Source organism: Grammomys surdaster, unplaced genomic scaffold (genome assembly GCF_004785775.1).
Source record: "Grammomys surdaster isolate TR1022 unplaced genomic scaffold, NIH_TR_1.0 220, whole genome shotgun sequence".
Classification (NCBI taxonomy): Eukaryota; Metazoa; Chordata; class Mammalia; order Rodentia; family Muridae; genus Grammomys; species Grammomys surdaster.
The window spans coordinates 8,713,806-8,723,285 of record NW_021604665.1 but is presented as its reverse complement, the minus strand read 5'-3'; the positions used below and the strand labels follow the sequence as shown (position 1 = coordinate 8,723,285).

At 46.7% G+C, this 9,480-nt stretch overlaps 1 long non-coding RNA gene across 1 annotated transcript; it reads right to left on the bottom strand.

Moving 5' to 3' along the window:
• Positions 1 to 2,450: 2,450 nt before the first annotated feature.
• LOC114625648 lies at positions 2,451 to 2,884 on the bottom strand. Its single transcript, XR_003712110.1, has 2 exons — positions 2,829 to 2,884; positions 2,451 to 2,631 (listed from the first exon to the last, which is right to left on the bottom strand). It is a non-coding gene; the product is annotated as an uncharacterized LOC114625648 (long non-coding RNA).
• Positions 2,885 to 9,480: the final 6,596 nt, after the last annotated feature.

Below are 9,480 nucleotides of genomic sequence, written 5' to 3'. Positions count from 1 at the left end.
GGGTGTCAGGAAGGGCTGGCTGCAACTTTCTGGCTGAAGCTAGCCTGAGGTCTGCAAAGTGGGATTTCTTGTTCTGTGGGAGACCTCAGTGTGTCTTCTACTACTTTCCAGCTGATTAGATGAGGCCCACCAAACCTATAGAGGCAACTGACTGGTTCTTAATCACAGCTATAAAATGTAATACCTGGATACATGTTTAACAACTGATAAGAAGGATAGCCTGGCTAAACTGTCCCATAGAACTGACCATATCACAGCCCCCCCACCCCACCCCCATACACTCTTCCCTGTGCCTGCAGCTTAGCTTTTAGGTCTGGCTTTTGCAGATACCCTCACCCCTAATTAAATTCCCTCTGTTCTTTGACTCAGCACAGTCTGCAGGACCCCAACCCAAGATAGGAAAACTCACACAGAGTGCAGGCAATTCCCAAGTCAGCCCATGATCCTGCCTACTGTGGATTCGATTTTCTTGTCTAGAGCCTTACACATTTGGAATGTCCGCTCGCTCCTGGGCAGGCTCTCTCCTGCTCGTGCAAGGCCAACTTTGACACATTATTTTGGCTGCCACAGCCCCCTGGATCCTTAAGCCAGTATTTTCTGTCATCACCTTTACTAAGTGTCCCAGGATCCAAATAAATACAGCATCCCCTGAGTGGTGTTACAGTTGTCTTAAGAAGGTATTCGCAGAGAGGTTCCTGCTTTAACATTTTCCCCATTTCCCCTGAGCCCAACATCAAATATTTTTTACTACAAAGCCTGGCTCGGGATAGAAAACCAGCAGATAAACATTGCCATATGTTTTTGAGCCTCACAGGAGTATGTGCATGTGTGTGCGGCTGACACCACTTTTAAAAGTTCCATTCGAGGGTCTCTTATCATTTGTAGCTATTAGAAACAGAAGAGGGCATTCGGACTGAGGACTGCCCTTCTTGTTCTTTTCAAGACGTTAGTAAATTTCTATCAGAAAGAATGCAGCTACAACCTGGAGGCCCGGAGACAACCATGAAGGGTAGAGGCCAGCAAAATAGTTAGGTTTATTTGTAAGCATGACAGTCTTTATCTCTGCAGCATGCTAGTTTTATGCTAAGTGCTTTGCAGGCTGAATCTCAAAACCACAGTGTGTGTGTGTGTGTGTGTGGGGTGCCATCTTTCTTATCCCAGTTTCTGGATGAAGAAACAGAGTCACAGACAGCCGAATGACTTGGGGACAGCCTCACAGGTATGAGTGGAAAAGCTGGTGTTCGACGTTGTGTTTGTCAGGTTCTAGAGCTCGTTCACACAATGGCTAGCTGCACCAGGGACACTGTGTGTGACAAGCTTCCAGTGCTTCCCATGGCGCTACTTTGAGTCATTCATAACTTCCTCCTCATGAAGCTGCTGTCCTTGAATGCCACTGGCTACTAAGCGTCTTTGAAAGTCACTGTCTGTGACTCTAGAGGAAGAGAAAGATTCCAAGGGAACAGGGAAGATGGCAGTCTGCTCCCACAGGAAAACTCGTTTTCTGTTTCCTGATCCCTTGCAACATGTTGTCACAGAAAAGTAACCTCAGTGGCATGGAAAACACGTCACTTAAGACTCTAGTTAAATGATTAATTTTCTTCGTATTAACTTAAAATGAGCCCGTTTAGAGGACTACTTTTTCCTTGAAAGCATTGCTCATTACGCTATCATTCTAAGTAATTAAATCAGAATAAATGGCTCTGTGAAGCTATTTTAATGTAACATCTAATTATATCTGACCCAGACTGTGAACTGTAATCATTAAGCACATGAACTGTGGAATGTTCTGCACATTCCTTAATAATTTATATTGCAGGGTTCAGCTGCATGGAGCTGCCAGCATCTTCCAAGACACCTGTTCTCTGCTCAAGACTCCAGAGGTGGCCTCTCTGTCCTCTGATGTCCCACCTGATCAGTCTTCCTGCCCAGAGTACTTCTCACATGCCTAGCAGATAGGAGCAGATGATAACTGGTCATTCTTGTCCTAAATAGAGCTAACCTATATCTGTGAGTGCTTAGCTCCCAGTGGTGGACAGACCGTTTGCTTCTATTTTTGAGGCACGTTAATTATCTTGACAAGAAGCTAGCACCTTCGTGGGATGAATGGCTTTTACATGGTTCTGGCAGTTGGTAGTTTTCAGGGCTCGATGGACAGCGGCCCTGCTGGGGACGGTACCTCACCCTTGACTGCCTCAGTCTTTGCTCCCAAGGTATCTGGACCATTAGAGTGTTGCTCCTAGAAGGACTCTCTCGCTGTTTGTCTTTGCATTTCGAGGCATCTAACTTGGCCGTGGGAAAGTGTTTTTGGCTGGTGCTCAAGAGCAGACCTCTCCAAAATCAGGAAGGATGTTTCAACCAAATTTGGAAAGGCACAAGACGACAGTATGACAGGTTTTGTTTTTGAATTTGTGATCAACGAATGAGAAAAAAAATCATAGCCGTTTCTAAAATTAGCTTCTAGTTTGGACCTTTTTATTTCCCGTCTTCTTCTCTATGTGTCGCTCTTGTTGGAATAGCGTGATGATTCCTTTAAACATAAACATGTCAGATTTTGAGAAATTAGGGTGCCTCTTCTCAGGGAAGAACAGAACAGATCTGCACTTTCCGATGGAAGTATGATTCTCTGCAAACCTGGAATGTTTAGACATTTTAAATTAAAAGTGTGTGTGTGTGTGTGTGTGTTATGAGTGTGTGCTTGTGTTTGGATGTGTGTGTGGTATGAGTGTGTGCTAGTGTTTAGGTGTGTGTGTGTGTGGTGTGAGTGTATACCACATGTGTACCACAGTCTGCATATAGAGGCCAGAAAACAATGTCACGAGCAGTCTTACCTTCTACCTTGTTGAGGCAAGTCCTCTCTTGTTTGTGCCTCTCAACTACTCCAGTCCAGTTGAGCCACCAACTTCTGTCTGATCCTCCAGCCTCCAGTCTCTGCCTCCGACATTGTCCTAGGAATTATGTGTGCTAGCACATCTGGCCTTTTGGATGGGTTTCTGGGGAGCAGACTCAGAGGCTCAGGCTTGCACAGGAAGTGATCCTCCCTCCTCCCCCAAGCCATCCCTCCTGCCCTAGAAATTGAAGCTTTTTTTTTTTTTTTTTTTTTTATGCTACTGGCTGATGCACACCCTGCCCTGGCCTCCAGCCTTGTCTGTGAACTTGCTGTGTACTGTTCAGATGTTCAGTTAATCTACTTGGCTTGTATAGTTCTGTGACTATCATTTGCCCTGATGCTCAAGGACGAATATCTTCAGTAACTGGACCCTGCTCTCGCTCTCTTAACAGTGCCTCTAAGTACACCGTGGATTTCTACTCCAAAATTAGCAAAGAGTTGGACATGGTGGCACATGCCTGTAATCCCAGCACTTGGGGGGCAGAAGCAGGAAGATTTCTGTGAGTTTATGGCTAACCTGGTCTATAGGCCAGGCTAAGACCTTGTCTCAAAAAAGAGGGTAGGGTGGTTCAACAGTTAAGAGCACTGGCAGCCGGTCCAAAAAACCCAGGTACAGTTACTAGGACCCATATGGTAGCATACAACTCAAATTCTAGTCCCAGGGAATCTACAGGCACCAGACATACAAGTCAAACACAGACAAAGAAGTGAAACACCCGTACGTATGAAATAAAATCTGGAGATGTCTGATTCCCTTAAGTACTTCTGAGCTCCAGGGTCTTAGAGGAGATAAGGCCTGAAGGGAAACTGGTGTTTATGGCAATAAATTTCAGTGTTATCTCTTCAGTCCTTGGGGGCCGCTTATTTTATGTATCGTACACATTTAATAGATAGAAAACCTTAAGTTTTAGAGAGGCTAAGTGACCTGAGAAAGAACACACAGGAACATATCATGTATCAGCTGAATATTTGTTTAGACACACACAGTGTTATCGTAACACTTGCTTTCTAGGATAGATACATGAAATGTGAAGCACAGGGGAGACGGATTCGTTGATAGCCATCATCATTTGGACTTGATCTTATTTCCTATGTGTCACAAGAACTGCCTCAGCCAGTACTCAAAGCCAGTGGTGAGAAAGTAGCCACGGCACCAACATGGCCGCACATCCTCGCATGTCTGAGCCTCACATCCACAGGCATGAGACACTATAGAGTACCCCCTTCCCTGGGTCACTTTATGAATGAGGAATGGGCCAGCACACCCGTTCTCTCCCAGCCCAGGGTGAATACGTGAGTGAGGAACCTTTTTCTGGTTCAACCAGGAAGCTGTTTTTAGCTCCAGAAGTACGTGGATTTCAATGGGAATGGGTGCACTGGCTCCATAGCTCCCTAAACTCAGCCATGGAGTTGTTCTCCGTTTCTGTCTTCTCTGTAATTTCTATGTCGTGCAATCAAGACTACTGCCTGAGAGTCTAGCAGATGATTTATTCTCTACTCCACTTCTGAAAAAAAAATTACACTCTTTGATGTGAAAATTACACGTATACCCAGAGACATGCTAATGCACAAACTACTTGAGCCGCATGGGAGGAAGGGTAGCAGCTGACAGACACACAGGGACTGGCGTCACTGGCACCTGGCAGGGCTGCAGGGCTGCTCATTCCCAAGTGGGGTGAGAGCTCTCCCAGTCTTCCCTCCCCAGAGACTTAGTTTGCAAGCCTTTGATTAAACCTGGTGGGGGTGATTCTAACGCAAGATATGACCACTGGAAAATACAGTGTTCAGTGTGCGTGGCCAGGTGAGTAGAGAAGAGTGGGGGTACTCAGAATACTGGGGGGCTCCTGGTCACTCTTCTAGGCTCCCATCTGACTTATATCTGGGACATTAGGCATTAGATGCTCAGCAGAGCATAAAACATAAGGAGTTTGCCCTCTTGGGTGGTTTCAAGATAATGGCTGTTGGTAAAGAGCAGAAGATTTCTTGGTCTGGAGAGTTTGCTTGTGATAAAAGATTCGAGGTGAGGACCACAAGGCATCCTCAGGGAGGGATTAGAGAGATATGGAAGCTCACTGACAAGTAAGCACCAGGGAATGGTGGTCTATCTGGTCCCTGTTTCCTAAGTCAGGGGATGTGTATTACAAGGGTAAGCCCACAGAGATTCATGCCACTCTGCATGTATGATTATTCTCGATGATTTAGTGGCAATGATCAATCTGACAGAATCTTCTGGAGGCAGGCCTTTGGCTGTGCCTTCAGGGGGTTTATCTTGATTATGTTAACTGATGTGGGAAGATCCATGTTAATTGTGGGCAGGACCATTCCCCTTGTTTGGGATCCTGGGCTGTACAAACGGAGAGCCGAGCCCAGGGATATGTCCTCTCTGCCTCTTGATTATGGGTGCAGTGTGACTCCTGCTGCACGCTTTCCCCACAGTGGTGGACTGTACCCTTGAGCTACAAACTCCCGTAAACCCGCTGCTTTCATAGGGAACCCTTTAGGCAACTGCATCTTTCCCCCCATGGCCCATGCACCATGCCGGGGAATGAGTGAGCCCTGGGAGGAGCATGTCTGCTCATAGCGCAGACGGATGCAGTCTTACTCTTAGCTCCCACTTCTTACCTCTCAAGGCAGTAGGAGCCGGCCAGAATAAACTCTCTCTTAAGCTGCTTTTGTTCGGGTATTCTGTCATAACAGCATGGAAAAAAAAAATGAAGACAATTTTCTTCACCGTTTGTACTTTAGCTCTAGGCTCTATCTAGTGGGATTTCAAATAGAAGCCAAGACGAATGCTTCGCTGGATCCTTCCTGTGGCAGCCAATCTCTGCTCTAGATCTTTCTCCGCACACAGAAGTTAATGCTTAACTTTCCATGTTGTGACAGAGGCTCCTGGCTGTTGCTCACGACCCACTATCCCCTCCTTGGCAGAACCACACGTTTATTTGAACTAGCAATACACTCAACAAAAAGACAACATTCCTGTTTGTCTTAGAGCCAGGCGAGTGTGTGACTGCAGACACATAGGACTTTTGGGAAGACTGGAAAATGCTGACATATGTAGAAGATACCCACTTATTTTCCTTCCCTACATCTACTGGAATGTGCCTGGAATGCATACATAATAGCTTGGGCTCCTGCAGCCATTTTGGACCATGGGGTGACCCAAGAATAGAAAACATTCTCTCTGTGTTAACGAAGTGAAACGAGGAACCTGTATATCCACAGACACACTGACTCTACCACACTACATCTAGACTACTTGCTTCTAGAATCTTATATGTTCTAGAAAGGGGTTCTAACTTGTTTAAGCTGTTATTTGAGATTTTTCTAAATTTGGCATTTAGTATGTACATGTGTGGCATACACATGTGACTTCTCATGAATTAGAAACATTCCACTAGAATGTGTGTCAACTGAGCACATGTCTTTACAGGGGCAGTATTTGGCCCCTAAAGAGGGAATAAGTTCTTTAGAGGATGGCCCCTGTTTTATTCTGCTTATTGCCCATAGCCCTAGCTCGACAGGCGCTCCAGTGTTTCGGACATGCCCAGTGAAGCATGCCCCTTCCCTGAATCAGGCAGAAAGGCAGAGTGACCTTCTTACCTGAGGATCAGATTGGACTCTGTTGTTTTCTGGTTGGCTGACAGCACCCAGCACCCACCTGACTGGGCAGAGGGAGTCTTTGGCTTCATTAGAGCAGAAGGACAGAAGATAACTCCTTAGCTTAAACTGAAGCTAAGGGAGCTCTGGAGTGCTGTCACAGAAGGACCATGCAGGAGGAAGGTGTAACAGGCCCCTAGACCTTAGCACAACTGACGCTGTGAGGGAAGTACCACTCAGCCCTTGGGAGCCCAGCACAGAGGCAGCGGCCCTGCCAAACTGGAAACAAAGACCCAGTCCATCAAACGCCACAGTTCTAGGGAAGTCCCTAAATGTACTCACCTTGATTTTTGGCCTTTGGCTAACTGCTTTTGCTAACTAAGGTGTATCAACCTAGTGGTATGTGGTTTTTGTGCTTCAAAGCCCACTTGAGAATGACCCAGGACTGAACTTAGGTCCTGACTACCCAGTGCAGTTGCCAACTGGATAATAAGAATTTCTATTGGCTTGAACCTGTATCCACGTGGTCTTCTTTGGTAGGTACCTCATAACATTTCTGGAGACCCACCAAGATTCCCAAAGACAAGACTTTGAGACACTGGGGGTCTTGTAGACCCTTGGAGCGGGAAAGAGTGCAGTGGTCAAGGGACTTGTAAGGCTGTGTAACCTGAGATGTTCCAGGGCTCTGGGACTCCCCTCTATAACACATTAGAGGAATCTGACACCTTCACAGCAGAAGGGAACAAAATTGAGTGTAACCCACTTGCTCTGTCACTTCAAGGAGTAAAACTCCCTGAAACACCTTCTATTTAGGACACAAAGGAGAGGCCCAGTGTAGCCATTGATTCAGTTTTGGGGGTCCAGGTGAGACGTCACTGGACTCACACGGTCTGTTGAGGTGTATGAATGTGTGGTGACCACTCCTGGTTGTCTTTACTCTGTGTCTCTCTGTGTGTTTCTGTCAGTTTTGTTGGCTGGAGAAATAGATCTGAAATGGTCGGGAGAGTGATCGTACCGGGGACCTCAGTGGCTGCTGCTCCTGTAATCCCAAGATGCTGCATTCTCTCTCACAGACTCACAAGCTTGTGCTGAGCTGCCTGCTCACACCTTTCACCCCTTCCTGAGACTATGGCTGTATCAGCATTGGTTGCTGCTATGGTTATCGATGGTGACAGCTCTGCCCTTATCTCGGGGGTGATTTTGGGCCAGGATCAATGTGATGTTCCTGGACCATTTGGAAAATCGATTGGCTCTTTTTTGGGGTTGGGTTTGCCCAGTGATGGTCCAGGCCATTTAGAACATAGTGACCTGGAGACCCCACCTACACCACCTACCCTGTTTACTCTTTATTGATCAGTGGCTTTCTTTTTTGGAGGATATCCCACCATCCCAATCCCCTCCCATCCTTCACCCCAATCCCAATTAAAACCTGTATTCCCTTAGTGTGGACACTAGTTCTTTTGGCTCAGCCAGATCACCCAGAGAAACTCCAATTCTCTGCCTACTCAGTTCTGCTGGAGGAAATTCACCCAACCCCCCAGCCCCTGTTCCGGCTTCTGGAGCGCCACAGCTCCCAGCTCTGAGTGTTTCACTGTTTGAGCCTCTCTCATCCTTACTCTGCTCCCTAGAGCACCCACTCGGCTCCAGGAGCACCAAGGAACATTGTTGTTCTTTTTCTCCTTGTCTCATGTGGCTTCTTTCTCTGCACCCCCACTTGAGGCCTGATCCCGTTCTTGTGTAGAGGACAGGAGGGGCTTGGGTGCTACTGCAGTCTGTCTTCTGCCATCTCCTTGAAAGTAGGGTGCACAAAGGGAAGGGAAAATAGTCCCCTGAGTCATGTGCTCTCTGGGAAGGAGAAGCAGCGTAGTCTGGACAGAATGGATTTCTCTTCTCTCTGACTGACTCAGATCCCAATACTGACCAAGGTATGAAAGCTCAGGACAATTTTTGTTTTTGTTTTTGTTTTTGGTTTTTCGAGACAGGGTTTCTCTGTGTAGCCCTGGCTGTCCTGGAATTCACTCAGCTCAGGACAATTTTGCCTGACCCTTTTCAGGATTGAGGGAAGCTGCTAGAAACTTGCTTTTGTTATGTACTTGGTCCCAGATATTAGAAATGAAACTTCCGAGCTGTACAGTGGTGGCGTATACCCTTACTGTTTGCACTCAGGAGGCAGAGGCAGGTGGACCTCTGAGTTCGAGGCCAGCCTGGTCTAGAGTGAGTTTCAGGACAGCCAGGGCTACACAGAGAAACTCTGTCTCAACAAAACAAAACAAAACAACCCAAAAAAACCAAAACCAAAATAAACAAACAAACAAACAAAAAACCCAAAACCAAAACAAACCTAAGAACCAAAACCCAACCAAACAAAAAGAAGCTTCAGAAGTTATAAGGGTTTGAGAGTATTTGTTTAGGTCCCAGTTATTGGAAATTGCTCAAAAGGTTTATAATAACCGTGACTCTGTAGAAGAAAAAAAAGCAAAACAAAAAAGAGAAGAGACCCCAGAGGAGTAAGCCAGAGATAGTACAAAAGGAAGAGGGGAAGAGGATGCCCCATTCTCCGTAACTGATTACAAAGAGTAGCGGGGGGGGGGGGGGGGCCCCTGGCTCAGGCACTGGGATCCTGGGAGAGGCCAGTGGCCTATCTGTTCAAAAGACTTGATACTGTTTCTTCTGGTTGGTGGGTTTGTTTTTGTGCAGTTGAAGCTATAGCTGAGCTAGTAAAACACACACACACACACACACACACACACACAACTGGCTGGCTTTGGGCCAGGAACTGCTCCTAATCAACCTGCACTCTACAGAGGCCCTCCTGAGGGAGAGCCCAGAGAGGTAGACATACAGTGTCTAAATCACACATGATCTGGCACTTCTCCTGGACCAGCCCTGTATCCGATTCTATAAACCTCCAGCCATCGGTGTAGCCAGTCTGCTGCCAGATGATAACCCAGCGGATCCTCTCTAAGACAGCAACCACATTACGGTCATCAGAT